The sequence below is a fragment of the Helicoverpa armigera genome, chromosome 14 (genome assembly GCF_030705265.1).
Source record: "Helicoverpa armigera isolate CAAS_96S chromosome 14, ASM3070526v1, whole genome shotgun sequence".
Classification (NCBI taxonomy): Eukaryota; Metazoa; Arthropoda; class Insecta; order Lepidoptera; family Noctuidae; genus Helicoverpa; species Helicoverpa armigera.
In genome coordinates this window covers 4,128,181-4,144,598 of record NC_087133.1, presented here as the reverse complement: position 1 = coordinate 4,144,598, position 16,418 = coordinate 4,128,181, and the positions used below count along the sequence as shown (strand labels likewise).

At 36.5% G+C, this 16,418-nt stretch overlaps 1 protein-coding gene across 6 annotated transcripts in view; it reads left to right on the top strand.

Moving 5' to 3' along the window:
- Positions 1 to 16,418, top strand: part of Antp (Antennapedia) — a 169,851-nt gene that overhangs the window by 150,836 nt on the left and 2,597 nt on the right. The window lies entirely within an intron of this gene.

Genomic DNA, 16,418 nt, shown 5'->3' with positions numbered 1-16,418 from the left:
ATATTATGGAAAGGAACACGATGTAATTGCATATCATTTTGAGTGTAATTGCATATCATTGCTCTGAGACAGATACTTTTTCAATTTATTGGCTCTATTCTCCGCACTGTTGTCTTCATTCTGAAAAACATCTACGGTTGACCAAAGCACACAAGAGCACATTAATTCCCCCAAAGCAGTAGGCGTTTCATTCAGTAAAATTCCTTTATCAACGCCACTGGACTTATTTTCTCCAGAATTCACACAAAAACACCTTTATTTCGGCGCGATTTGACGTATAGCCGCACTGACTAACGGCATAGAAAGATAGACTTACCTAGTCCGAGAGGTAGGCCGCGATAAGTCGCGGGGAATCGAGGTGGAAATGGAAATATAATGGAAATTCCCCCTCCGCGCCACCTCCCCCCCTTCGCATACAATGCCGGATAGACGACTTGTTACATTTCATTGTTCAGTTATCAGGCCCGAGGCCTTTGTGAAAGCCAGATGATTGAATACAAGTATTTGTTCTCGTGCCTGCTTCTGATTTTCCCCGCTTGCCACTGAAAGCTCGAATCGTTTCGTATTAAACATAGAAATGTATAATACAATTACAAATGTGTTACAGTCGGCTGTTTGTTTTTTCTCGCAAAAATCTAATAAGATTTTTTCGCTTGTTATGAAAATAGAGATTTACAAGACAACTTCTTGTATTGTAGCAAAAAAAGTAAAATAATAGAAATTGAAATGGTTCTACGATTTTCATTAGTATCTATTCAAAAGACTACACGTATAGAGTTTTCTTCATGCTTTTCAAATAACTTCATAATTATCATTAACTACTTTCCTTCCCACATGCAAATTCAATTTTCCCAACACATTATTACATTTTCCAGTAATTTAATTCGTCACCTCTGACAAAACCTAGTGATTTTCAAAGTAAAGTACGCGATAAGTCCCATTGTCGGTACGTTTGACTTGATCGATAGCCGATTGTCGTGCAGTAACAATGACGATAAATGCCTCACTAGATTGGAGTTCAGTTTCTTTTTGTACCAAGATTTCTACTTTTCTTACGATCTTTATGCTTTCTGAAACTTCTTCGTTCTTTATGGCGGCTCTTACTTGCATGGATGGCGCCATTTTTGAAATCTTGATAATATGATTCTTCAATAAGCTTATGAATATCAACGTTTCTTATAAGTTCTGACGTCCTAGACAATCTAGATAAGAGACATTTTCCTGATTTACGTTAAAGGATTGTAATAGAAATCCTCACAGATTTCACGACAGATAAAATAAAAATCACTTATTCTTTCATTAATTTCTAGAAAATACATACATACTATGCAATGCATCATTACTTCTCTTACCCTCCAAAAACGCTAAAACGATGAAGTCAAAAATAAAAATCCGCAAATGTTATTATTTATTTAACAGGAGATGGCCCGCATTTCCCCAACTTCCCCTTGTATTTACACGTGCTATTATTTGCATAAAGATTTTTTTACTCAGTAGGGTGGAGTGGGGTATAGGGATAAAAATATATTTCTAATTCTGTTCCGTGGCGACTTTCCGGTTCGGCCCCGGTAGTGGGACGTTGACGGATAGCGTTTATACGGTTTTTTGATATTATTTTTTCGATGTCGGCTTAGAAGTCTTTCGGTTTTCAAAGTGTGAATGACATCTGTCATCGTGATTTTGACGCGACAACATTGTTTAGTTTTGCTCCGGTATAATAATTATTTTATGTGAGTTTGTGTAAGTTTTGAAGTGAGTGACTGTTACTACTAAAACATATTATATCTTTGGACATAATTATGGTGTTTGTGTCACAAATTACCAGTGATACAACCATTTTTCAGCATAATTTCTAAATAAAATTTCAGCTTATTTTAATTGTCAAAGTTGGCATTTGTCATTTTTTTCTTCATAAAAAAGTTTCTATAAATAATGGAAAGCGGTTGCGACGAGGAGGACGGTAGCAGCTGTCATTCTAGCTCTGTGACCTTACGAGCTATGATACACAATACTGATGGTACGTCTGATTTAGAGGACACTGAAAGCAATTTGAAAGTTGGGAATAAAAGAGGCAGAGATGATTCAAGTCCGGATGATGATATACAGAATGGAGAGTTCATTACGGTGGGAAAGCGTGGTAAGAAAGCTAAAGTTACTACACCGCGTTCTGGATTTTCTCCAGGAAAACCGTTCGTGAGTGATAATCCTGAATATGTTGAAGTATCGGTTATATCAAAAGAAGTCCTTCCGAAACAGATTACGCTAGCAAAATTATTAAGTACTGAGAAAATTCCGGAAATAATGAGGATTGTTTACAAAAGTCCCTACAAAATTTTGATTAGATTTAAAAGTAACTATGCTGCAGATAAACTATTATCTTCTGCATCTATCAAACAAAGAGGATGGGTCTGTAAGAAGACTAATGAGGTAAATGTTTCCTACGGCTTAATTAAAGAAATAGACCTCGATCTGGATGACAATAGCATTAAGGACATACTAGAATGTGAGGTTGATATTTTATCCGTAAAACGTTTAAGTCGGAGAAACGATGAAGGCAAATGGGTTGCAAGTGCGAGTATTCGCATTTGTTTTCAAGGTCCTATTTTACCTCCGTTTGTTTTTGCGTACGGTATGAGGATGGAAGTATTGCCTTTTAATTTCCTTGTTACCCAGTGTTCGAAATGCTGGAAATACGGACATATTAAAGCATTTTGTCCTAATAAAAAGCAGATTTGTCCGAAATGTGGTGGCGAGCATGACAATTGTGAAACAATTAATTTTCAATGTGTTAATTGTAAAGGAGACCACATGTCTATGGTGAAAAGCAAGTGCCCGGCATTTTTACGTGAAAAAGAAATTAGAGATATAATGTGCAAGCATAATTGCACATACAAAATGGCTCTTATTAAAAATAAAGAAAATAAGAATGTAGTAGTACCTAGTCCGAATTTATTTACTGTCGATGAATTTACTAGAGCCGAGGTAAAGACTGGAAAATCCTATTCAGATGTTGTCAAGCAGTCATTCCTGCCTACTGAAAATTCGGATGAAGATAGAATGTCTCCTATTCTGAATTCGAATAAACTTTTGGTTCGTTCTAAGAAGACTCTCAAAAATAAAATTACAAAAGTCAAGAAAGGCAGGCGTAAAAAAATAAGATGCCCAGTTGAGGATGAAGAGATATCGGAATTTTTGGCAGAAAATATAGAGAATACTGAGTCCCAATCAGGTGATAAATCTCGTAAAAAGCATGATTTCAGTCTAAAACGATTTTTGAAGAATATAAAAGATATTTTCAGTGGAAACAGTTGCATGGAAGCCAAAATAATAGCAGTTATAAAATATTTTACTACAGAATTAAAGTCATTCCTGAAGAGTTTTCTGAGTGTTGATTTTTTGCTGGAGGTTCTAGGGTGCTCTAACAATGGATAAGAAGTTCAACACAAAAAATAGAGTTGTTACCATTCTACAGTGGAATGCGAACAGTTTAAGCCCTAAAACAGATGATTTTCAATGTTTGTTACTACGGGAAAAGATACACATTGCTGTTGTAAGTGAAACTTGGTTATCTTCTGACAAATCTTTAAATATTAGTAACTATAACATTATCAGAAAGGATAGATTGGATTCCTATGGAGGTGTATGTGTTATAACGCATAAATCAATTAAAGTCTTGCACAGAGATGTTGTACATCCCAATTCTAGTATTGAGATGATCATCGTCGAAGTTTTTAATGTGCCTGGAATAAAGAACATTATTTCAATTTATTGCCCCCCCTCATCTATTACTAATCAGTCCGACTGGCATTTTATTTTTAACAGATTTGATCACCAACCCGCATTGAGCAAGCGTGGTGATTAATGCTCAATCCTTCTCCTTGTGAGAGGAGGCCTGTGCCCAGCAGTGGGACGATAAAAAGGCTGTAACTGTTGATAAAGAAACATTAATTGTTGGTGATTTTAATGCGCATCATATAACCTGGTCAAATAAGACTGATCGACGGGGAGAGATGGTATATGACGCTTATTTTGATAAAGATTATTTGTGTTTGAATGATGGAAATGCTACAAGAATTAAGTCTGTTAATGGATTTTTACAACAATCTTCTCCAGATGCTTCATTTGTTTCTACTGATTTAGCTACAAAAATGTCTTGGGAGACTACAAATGAGTCACTAGGCAGTGATCACATCGTAATCAAAATGAAGTACGGTTATGAATCTGTAAATAATTTCATAAAGCGACGTAACTTTAAGCAAGCTCGGTGGAGTGAATACCGCGAAAAATCGGAAGAAGCGTTCGCTAATGTAGATCTTTCGTTGAGTGTTCAGGAATCTTATAACTTATTTGCATCCAAAATTGATCAGGTAGCTGAAGAGACAATTCCATGGATTAAAATCTGTCAGGATCCTACAGCAAAATTTGTACCGAAACCTTATTGGACTTCAGAGTTGTCTAAGGCCGTAGCCGAGAGACGCTTGGCATTGGCAAAATTAAGACGTAATCCTATTCCAGATAATTATGATATGTATATGGCTAAAATAAATACAGCCCGAAAATTGGTTGGCAAAGCTCGTTCTACAGGCTGGAAGGAATTCTGCACGAGTATTGATTCAGAAACATCCGCGTCAGAGATGTGGAAAAGAATGAGATGGGTCAAAGGTGGGAGGTATGGTAACCGTTGTGTTGATTCTGACAAATGTAGAGAGCTATTACAATCCTTGACACCTGATTTAGCTTGCGAGGAACCACCACTTTTTATGGAGGGTTCATGTGCCATGGAAGAAGATATAACATTGTTTGAATTGTTAAATTGCTTGAAGCACAAAGATACGTCGCCAGGCGTAGATAATATATCTTATTCTATGCTTTTTAATTTGTCTGTTACAGGTAAAAAGTTTTTGTTACATATATATAATTTAATACTACAAACTGGTATAATACCAAACCAGTGGAGAAGCATAAAGGTAGTTCCGATTCCTAAGCCCGGTAGAGACCCCAATAGTTCTAATTCCCTGCGGCCTATTTCCCTCATGTCTTGCCCATGTAAAGTATTTCATGGAGTTTTACTGAAACGTCTTGAATGGTTCGTAGAGAAATCATACCTTTTGTCTCCTTTCACTATTGGTTTTCGTAGGTCACGCTCGTGCTTGGACAACCTAACAAGGTTAATATCATCCATTCAGATTGGGTTTTCTAAAAATATGGCCACTATTGCATGTTTTGTTGATATAAATAACGCTTATAATAATGTAAATATTAATAGAATGATTTCCTTGTTAAATAGAATTGGGGTTGGGGGGAAGCTTTGTACATATATTTTTAATTATTTGAGTCAAAGGTATTTACAAATTGATACGGGAATGGATGGTATCTTAGTAAGACAGGCAAGTGTAGGTTTAGCTCAAGGTGACCCATTATCTCCTCTCCTGTTTAATATTGCAACTATGAATATTTGTAAATCAATCACTAGCTGTAATGTATCACAGTATGCAGACGATTTTGTTCTCTATGTGTCTTCAAGTAAACATAATTTAGATTCAGCCATCAGTCACTTGTACACAGCTTTAGATGTTCTTGTTAAAAATTTAGGTGAGATGGGATTATTTCTGTCGGAATCAAAATCAAATGTTTGTCTGTTTAGTAGGTCTAGGTGCTTAACGAATGTCCGCATTAGTATTAATAATAAGGAATTGAAAGTTGTTGATAAAATTAAATATCTGGGGTTGTGGCTTGATTCATCACTTCGTTGGGGAGCTCACATAAATGAGACATGTGAGAAGGCTTACAAATATTTAAATATTCTTAAAACTTTAGCTGGGAAATCTTGGGGCATTCATCCGAAACATTTAAGGAGACTGTACATCTCACTTGTTAGAAGTCGAATTGATTATGCTAGTTTTTTATACGGTAATAGTGCTAAGACGCATTTGTATAAACTAGATGTTTTACAAAATCGTGCATTAAGAATTTGTGGTGGTTTCATTCGTTCAACACCTATTTGTGTGATGGAGAGTGAGCTCTGCGTGTCACCACTATTTGTGAGGAGATATTGGCTAGCCTGCAGATATTGGCTGAGGTTGAGCTCCTTTTCCAATGATGCAACTTTATCTTTATTACAAGAATTATCTGTTTTGTGCACCAATGCATATTGGAGGAATAAGAATAAACCCATTTTGATTGATATTCATAATAAGTTCAATAACAGTATTGTGCATAAGTCCCCTACATTAGACATGTATAGCTTGGATACTTGGGTATCAAATATTAATATTCGAGATTGTGTTATTTGTAATGTTGACGAATTAGGTGTACCAAAGCGTTCAATGAGTGTGGCAAATTTAAGAATGTTGATTTCTAATATGTTTAGTTGTAGATACAATAATTATTATTATATATTTACTGATGGCTCTAAAAGTGTTCATGGTGTTGGCGCAGCATTTTTTGATGTCCAAACAAACACTAGTATGAAATTTAAATTGTGCAATGACGCCTGTATCATGAGAGCTGAATTAACGGCTATAGTAGAAGCTTTGTCTTATGTTCAGAGTTTGCCGTATAAGAATGTTGTGATTATGACCGACTCCAAGAGCGCTTTACAGCATTTGATTCGTTGTGTATCCGGAGTTCGAGGCATGCCGATTGCATACGAGGCATTAAGGAGTATACAATTTCTTCAGAAACAACTTGTAAATATTAAAATTCAATGGATAACTTCTCACATAGGTGTCCCGGGAAATGAAATGGCTGACAAGCTAGCTTCCGAGGCTATTGCTGATGGCATAGTTATTCCCGGTGACCCTTATTTTACTGAGCTTATTCCTCACATGAAAAAGTTTTGTCATAATTTGTGGGAGGAACATTTTAGTTTTGTTACAGCAAGAAAAGGTCTGTGGTACAGAACTATTCAGCATGATCTGCCTCGAGCTCCTTGGTTTGACGTGGGTAACATGCCGAGAGAACTTTTAGTGTTAGCATTTAGAATAAGGTCAGGCCATGTGCCTGCTAATAGGTTTCTGCACTTGATGGGTGTGAAACCATCCCCGTTATGCAATACCTGCACTCATCAAGTAGTGGACGACTTATACCACATTCTGTTAGAATGTTGTGCATTCGACGACTTGAGGCTACAGCTGTGTGCGGCGGTCGGTGGCGATATGTATAGTGGTGGAGTTAATGTTTTGCTTGGGAGACCTCTCTCGGAACAGAGTGTTTCTATCTATAAATTTGTAAAAGATGTGTTTTTAAGGAGAGATTCTTTTTAGTTCGTGTATTTTATTATCAGTTTATTTTAATTTATTTTTTCATTCAATCCTTAGTTAATTTTTTATATTCTGTTTCTGGTTATCTCTCAAGTAAGACGTGGGATTTGCCATTGTGCATGTCGCCATCGTTTATATCGAATGGCTCTGGCATCGAGTCTTTGAATGCACAATATTTAATTCAATTCACTAAATTTTTTATTGATTAATTTGTATATAGAGTTTATTATGTATTTTTTTAATTTAATTTGTGTAAAACCTTACGAGGCTGGCATAACGCAGCAGCGTTTAAGCCTCTTAAAATAAAAGATTAAAAAAAAAAAAAAAAAGTGTGAATGAAAATAAAGAGGGTGCGCTATGGAAGCAGCGCTTTGCTTTTGTTTTCTTTGAACTTGGTTCGATTTTCTGACATGGCTTTTTAATATGTATCATCTACCACCACTATTCTATTATTCATAAGATATCTACTGAAAACTGCAGGAGTCATTATTTTATAATCTACGTTTATTACTTACTCTGAATATCAAGATCCAAATCTTGTTAGTGAGCTAAGTTTTGATCAACTTGAAAAAGTTAAGTGCGTGCTTGTTAGTTCCAAAGTCACCTGCAAGATGGCGGTTAATCGAAGGTGTTCGATAGTTACCTTTTGTTTTTAAAGAAGGGATCTCTTGTCATTTGTATATGAACATCTAAATAATCTTCCATCCTTACCTTTGCTGAACCTTTGCCGAATAATATTTTTATTGTTCATATTAATTTCTTCAGGTTCATTAATTATACCTATGATGAACCTATGTATTCCATGTTACGTACCTAAGTATCTTTGAAGTTTAAAATCAGTTTTAATCAAAATCAAATAACATCCATTCATAACCACATAGATCTATAAAAACTTACCTACCTACATACTATATAAGACGAAAATATGAATATGATTACTACGGACTACAAAAAAAGTAAAAAGGCAAAAAGTTGGGAGCTTATTAAAAAACCATTACGGTCCTATAATTACATACACCCACATCGAAATACACCAATCCCATTAATATATGTCTAACGCACACATACAAAGACGACGACTCACGATTACCTTCTCACGAATAGTACGATACTCACACATTGACGTGTTGAACGCTGTATGACGCGCTGTCAGTGTGTGCGTCAGAGTTGCCAGTTATTTAAAATACCGCTAATCGGTGGTAAAAAAATTATCACATTTCTTTTCCTTTGTAGTTTTTATTGCTGAAATTATTGTATCAAAACATTTAATTAGTTTGTGTTTAGTGTTTTTTTTGTACTTTAATTGTGGAAATACGAGTATTAAAATGTATTTAATCTCAGGTAAAATAAAATAAAAAATTACTTAGATAAAAACTAGATCTGACTGTTACTTAATAGTGCTAAAAGACAAGTATGTATGAGTACCTAACCTGCAATTAAGATATACGTCGCGATACTTTTCTGATGTAAAACGAACATAATTACATCTTACTTTCCACCTTTAATGAATGGGTTGGTATGATTTTATCTTGTAAATTACAGTGACTAAACGCAGGCGGAGCCAACACATTACATAATTCATAATTAATGCATAATTACATAAATCTTTTAAAAACTGTTTAATAGTGAATAAACTCACAGTATTGTATTCAAGTTCCCATAATTTACATTTATGTAGGTAAAAGATAAAACTTAATTCTTTTTTACAGTTGTTTTTCCTATCGTGTAATAACTTAATTAAGAAAAGATGACTAGGATTTCGTATATTAGAGGTGATAAACAAAATTATTTGACAAAACATTCCACACTAGATTAGTAAGTAATTTATCAAGTTTCCACAATACATTCCTTCAGTTTTCAACTTGAGTTAAAGTTCACTAAATAACAAGGTGCCTTTATTGTACCCTCTTTCGAGTTACTAAGTTCAAAGCAATAATTTCCCGAGCTACGTCCTTTTACTTCAAAAGTAAGTTGTGTCCAATTAACTGGCAACATTGTCAGAAATCGTCTTTCCCTGTTCGGTCCGCTGTCTCCGTCCTTGTCTGGCTCGAGGTTAGGATAGCTTGGCCCACATTAATTAAACGTCGGGATAGAACGCCAATCAAACTTTGACCGCCGCTAAGCCGATGAAGCCGAACTTATTATGTGGTATTAAAATTCCATTTTCGAACACCAACCGCTCGAAATTGAAATGGATCCATAACATTACGGAATGATAGCCACTAATTCAATAAATACTAGCGTAGTGGCCATTAAAAGTTGAAAAACTATGAGTTATTAGTTTTTCCGGTCATAATCACCGACATAGCAAATTACAGAACTAATAGGTGGCTTGTTAGATATCGAAATTAATTCTATCATCGCTCGATAGTCATTAATGCGATATTAAGTCTGTTCATATCATTAGTTGTGTACAAAAAGCGGCGTCACATGATGCGTGCACATGTGCGAGTCGACGGTGCCACATAAATCATAAACCGTATCTTTGTACTTGTGCCGGTAGGTAGGGAGTAGCCACGTCGATGGAGGAGCGGAAAAAAGCCCCCCCGTTTCCTGCCCGGGGATCACACATGACCGGCCTGTCTATCTGCCAGACCCGTGTCAAATATTCTCTGGAGCGGAGATCGCCCCCCACCCGGCTTACGGGGGCAGGGGAAGCCCCCTGGGGCACGCTGTCCCGTGGCGAAGCTCATCTTGGAGCCCTAATGCGTTTCGCGCTCGGCATTATGTTGAGATGAATTTTTAGGCTGCCGGAGATCACTACTTGTTTTTGTTATGTTCTCTTATAAAAGGTACTTAAGTATCTTGCCATACATTATCAACAGAACCTTTAATATCGACGCAAAACTGAATGATTGAATATTTTCTTTTTCATTAAGATTTTCGCTTTCACAGGGCGGAGTTGAAAAATCACCACCCCGCACCTTTCATAACTTTTCACTTCGTGATCCAAGGCAATTACTCATTTTCTATCGCCATCTCAAATATTCATTCGTGCTTTTCCTGCTGCAAATTATAGTAATGGCCCGAACAAAACTGGTAATTAGCCCCCCACGTGTAAGGGGGCAGTCATTTTTATAAAAGCTTCAGGTCATTACATTTCAATGTTTCATGTTTCTCAAAACATAGTACTCAGATACTTAATTGATGAGTTTAATTTTGGTAATGGGAGCTTTGGAAGTTGTATATCTCAAAGTACCTATATACTATATGAGGAGGTCGTATCGTGGCATGATTTGATTGTTTCGCGTGTTCATGGTTACGTATAGATAGACGAACGGTAGGTAGATGTGTGTCGGTATAGAGGTCGGGTAGGATGTCGCGTCGACAGGCGGAGCCGGGCACAGAACAAAGCTGTGCGAGCCTAACAAAGACGTCACCGGCCGTGGCTGCGACGCGGAGTTATGGCACCCATTGTGCGCAACAATACCCAACAAACGAGTTTGTATAAGCTATTAGGTACGCGCATTAATATATATTTTTTGTTCGCCCGAAAATTTAGCATTCCATTACGAGGGAGAGAAATGAAACGCCCGCCGCATGAATTATATTAAAATATATTTGAATATTTCATTTGACACCTTTTTTGCGGGTGGTATTTCGTTCAATCCCGGGCGGGGAGCGCGTAATTTTTAGCATACACCAAAGCTAAATTTTCGGTGAATAACATTCCATTTCGGATGCGAAACACGACGGGTATCAGCGTCAACACAACACTGACTGATGGCTGTGTGTTCACGTTATAAATTCTTTTTGAGATCCGCTCGGATTTGTGATGAAGCCTTTCCGCTGTATGTAGATGTACATTCCGTTATGATTTTTATTAATTCTTTTATAAACTTTGATATTCGTAGCTGGGGATTACGTCTGCTCGTTTTATTATAATTTAACAACTCCAGTATCTAACTCAACAGCAGTATCAATACACCGGTACTAACTTCTATCACATAACATCACGTTATGTATAACACAAAAGTCATTAGGCTACCATTTCAACATAAAACACAGTCAATCTTCAGTACATAATCTAGCGGCCGCCCAAACCACGACAATGATTAATGATTGATCAAAACTCGTAAGGCAGCCATCTTGGATTTTTTGTCATGCTTCAATCATTACAATGTGTAGGACTCGTCAGCAATTTCTTGGTAACTTTATAGCTTTACGAGAAGAAACTTACTTGTATATCGAAATAAGTAATTATATTTATGTATACTAATTCACGAATTAGAAAAACATGTACTTCGAAAACGTAGTGCCATTAGAACATTCCCCAAAATTGTATATACATTTTAGTAATACCTACTCGCATGTAGGGTTAAATATGTAGGCTCACGACACATTAATCATGCATGAGGTACTCGTAATAATTATAATGTCGCGTGTTTTGTCATCCATCGCATTTCGGCCGTGGATTTTATCAATGTACAACAAATTGTGTTCATGTCATTAGTATACCAATGTCGCTTTTACAATGCCATTGCCGTTTTAATGCTAAGCGATGTTATTTACGATATTCACCTCCTGTTTGAAAACATGTATAGGTTTTTCTTCTTTCACGTCAAAACGAACTATAGTTACTATTCCAGCGAGCTTGGGAAGATGATGTCTGCTTGAGACTCTTGAAACTCTCTAGAACTATAATGTATGTATGTTTGCCCTTAAATGTGACGAAGAATTGAGTTTCATAGTACAGTTTGAAAGTTAATTACATGGCCATGTAAATGCTGATGGTTACATGCATAAATTAGTAAATATTGGGTTCACTTTTGACCAACACTGTAAGGTTCATTCAACTTTGTTCCAATCCCAATAAGAGAATTACACGTGAACTCTTATCAGATCGCAGAGTAAGAACTTAATATTAAATGCTTTACAACTTCGAGAGAGTATTTTATTAATTGTTGGGTTCCATGCAATTTTGATTGATACCGTTGGCAAGACGCTTAGTCTTCATGCTACCAATAAGGGTAGGAAGATTGATATCCCCTAAATAGTGCTTAAAACCTTCGGCGTCTTAAAAGACGAACAATCATCACTACGACATTTATTTATTTTTATACGATTGCTGTATCAATTAAACACTATAAACATGGATCGACCTTCGGTATAGTCGTTGGAAACCAGCAATTTTATTTACGACGTGTAAGCGTTTAAGAGAAATTGCATTAATCTGAATACCCGTTTGATATCATGTACGATGTTGCAATACACTGAGTGATTTCGATATACCTATAGGGCATAACAAACAAATGTTTATAAAGCATTTTGAGTTCAGTCACGTTGAATATAGAGTCAGGATTCGATTGGTTTTCGTCGCCCAAATATAGCGTTGGCGTGGAGTCGAAATGTATGAAATTGTAGGACATGAATTATGGATTGTCGATATCGCTTCAAGCTGTTGCTGTATTTTTTTCGTGTTCCTGTGGCGATACCGCAACGAATTAAATTAAAAGCTCTTTTCACTTGTCATCCCTTGATGAATTTGGTATTTAGGCTCGCACGCTTGGCCTGTTATTATTTTTTTACTCGCGGTTGCGGAAAATGTTTGGAACTATTTCATTACGATACTGACATTGAGAGAGGTTGGTGTTGTACTCTTAAAGTAATTATGGGATCAGTCTATTGTCGACAATGAAAGGTCTTTTAGTTAAAACGCTTTTCTGGATTCAGCATTCCAATATTATCTGGTAGCATTTTCCTCACCTCTCTTCCTAGTGTCGAAATAACAATGTTTACGATATAGCTGTGGTTCTCATAGTTGTTGAAACACCTGCTTAAACCGCAGAATCTATTGTACCAAATTGTTGCAGTTGCCAAAGTTTTGCATACAATTTCCATATCTGTACCAATATTTGTTTGATTCATAAAGTAATTTAGTCAAATAAATCGGACCAATTTTCAATAGCTGTAGTTATTCAAAATTGTAACGGTTGATATAGTATAATAACGCCATTTATCATCAATTCTATACGTATACAAAGGAGTATACATCTCAATTCAGTTTAGGCTGGTTACAACCGGTTTGCGGCAGCTGACCGCATTTTTCGACCCTTTACCTTTGAACACGCAACGCAGTAATCAGTACAAATGCGATGTGAGATAGCGCACGCCTTTCAATATTTTAGCACGCACTTTATCCAGATAAATGTGTACCAGGCTTTACTTCTCAGGGGATTAGTATCGCATGGATTCTGTTGCAATCGCCATGGGAAACGCATTCGTGGTCTTGATATTGCTAACGATAATCTTTCGATCGATACATGGATGGATTTGACCTTTTGTATCTGTTCCATATTCGTACACTATATGACCATTCCAAGAAAGTCTCACCTTTAATTCTCAAGAAACATTCTAAATCCTTTACCCATAAACATACAGAACTCTCAATATCAAAACAGAATTTCTATCCAGAACCTTACATCATTACCGATCACTTTCCCCGGTCCATCGTAGCCAATTTTCAACAATGCCCGGTGTTTGTCCACATCGTCGTGAAAGTAAGCCCCTTCCCCTGGCCGAGATGATTTATAGTCGCCCGACGACACATGCAGCGCTGCGCCCGACGCTCCTAAAGCTGCGATTTCGTTTGGGATAGACACACGAGCGGTTGGAACGCTGCGTTGTAGACGCTCGTTTGTTTGGTAAAGTGAAGTTTAGATTTCAACTGGTATTTTGTGTGAAATTTTCGACGGTTACCTAAAAATATGTCATGTAATGTCACTTTGACTAAAAAGAGCTAAAAGATTTCTTAGTTTTAAAGAAGACACAGCTTGCAAAGGAATTGTATGTAGCTGGTTTCTAAAAAAATCGAAAGGAATCAACATATTTCAAAGATTACTAAGAGTAACCACATCACATCTGGGGCTGACAATATTTTACTTCCACATCGATCAGACATTTTCTCCAGCCAGTTAAAATTAAGTACACTATATCGTCTAGCCGCTAGAATCTCGCTTGCCTTGTGCCCTCTTTAATGCTCTTATTACGGACGGTTTAAATCTGACGGGGGGATCATGTTTTATGCATCTGAGTGTGCGATGAAACCGCTGCTGTAATATATAAAGCCCGCTAGGAAGGGGATTTCATGAGCTATATCGCTATACGACATTGTTTCGGAATTTTCGGCGCGACATGACCGATGAGAGCGTGTGTTGTCTTGATGAAATTTAAGGTCTAGGGACGTTAAAACTAAGGACTGGTAGGGAGAGGTAGATGGGAGCTCTATAGTACTGTATATGTAGTGAGTTTGTATGTATTAATTTGTAATTTAAAGATGAAGACTTAATAAATCATGTCATTGTTTGGTGTTTCCAGATTGCGTTTGAAGCCAATTTTTTCAGTTATTATGAAAGTCAAAGTTATTATGAAAGTGAAAGTCTTACAGTCAAATTCAAAACAGATAAAGAATACTACACATTTAAGAACGCTGGGTACCAAACTTTTCAGAAAAAAAAAGTGTTCAAAGTAGATTATCTTCAGTATGTTCTATTCTATTCCTACTGCAGTATCCACTTCTTCAAGATCTTCCAACAGCAACACGTTGGTATTTGAATGCCTCCCAAAATCCAGTCAGGGCGATGAGGTTGTTATCAATTTCCCGAGCAACAAGTGGCCGATAATTTTGAATCCGTTGCACCAACCCTAACACTGTCTGACTCTTTTACATCACTCTGTTAAATTCCTGTAGAAATCTTAAGATTTATGTTAGCTGGTCAGAGGTTATCTATATTGATGATGTTGTAGTCCTCAGAACCACATTTGTCACTCATAACAGTCTGTCGTGTTTGTCATCAACTCCTTTCTTTTTTGCAACTTCATGAATATTGTCGTTCTCGGAAATCGTTGGTAGTGTGATTCGCTATGTAATCTGCGATTCGTGTCTGCGTATTTCTTCGAACTTAGCGTGTTTATCTTGTATGCCAAGCCGTTTCGCGTGTTACCGTTGAACTGAAAATAATCAGCTAACTTTTGCTTTGTTTCAAATTTAAGTTCAACTGTTTCCATTTCAATTCGAAATGTATTTCTGAAACTGTAGGATTTGGGTTTATAACATTTCGTTAAACTTAAACTTCATTATTTAGTCTGTGATTATTATTGTTAGACAGCCCTCGCGTTTTCGTTTTAATGCACCTATTTAATTCTGCTCCATCAACAGGTACATGTTCTGTCTTATCTATTTATATAATATCATAATCACGTTTGTTACGTGCAGTTTCATCCACAGATTTGTCTTTTTTCACTTCAAATAAATTACAGTTCAGTGCATCGTCTAAACCGTGTATAATAGGCTTCGCATCTTCCTCGAAGAATAATGATTACAAAATGAAAAAGCCCTGCGGCGTCTTAAATTATTTTAATTGGCTTCGGTAGCGGTTCGGTCCGAGTATTCACTCACAAACACATGTGTATATCATTTTACGTAATATACACTTAATATCACGCACACATACGCAGAGTTGGTAATATATCAGAATTATTAAATATCTGTAAATTTATTACAGGCGTCTACTTACGTCTCACTAATAGCTGTATGTAATTATAGAACTAAGACTACTGCGCGATCATTGTCGGTAGTCAGAAGGACTTTTCTGAATGATGCTGAATTTGTTTCGCCATAAAAGTTTTACTTGATTTCTAATGCGAATTCGCTGTGCGTAAATCCATTTTGCAGATTAAAGTTTGTCGCTTACCACTGACGTATAAACAGTCATGCTAATTTAAATTAGTTATTAATTGAAAAGGCCGGTGAATTGATTATTATGCATTTATACAAGCATGTTTAAAAAAGATAACTTAACTGATAAATTGATGATAAAAAACGTCTAATGTCAGCCGCAAATACGAAGCAATGTGTAATATCTTTGGGTACAGAATTTCTTAACTTGGTCAATTGCGAATTAATGTTTGTAAAATTAGATTACCACTTCCCAGCGCACAGATTTCTATAAGACTCCAGAACTCTCGACAGTCGAGAGATGCCCAACAAGCAAAAACAATTAACAAATTGATAAGCTCAAAACAATTTTCAATTAACTCGGCGCGGGAGTGTTCGCCGTTTACAAATAACCCAACATTTATCAGAAATGCCTATGCAGTTTTTAACGTCTGCCGTCTGTCAGGGTTGCCCCGTGTGTTTAAAATTAAACTGTTTTA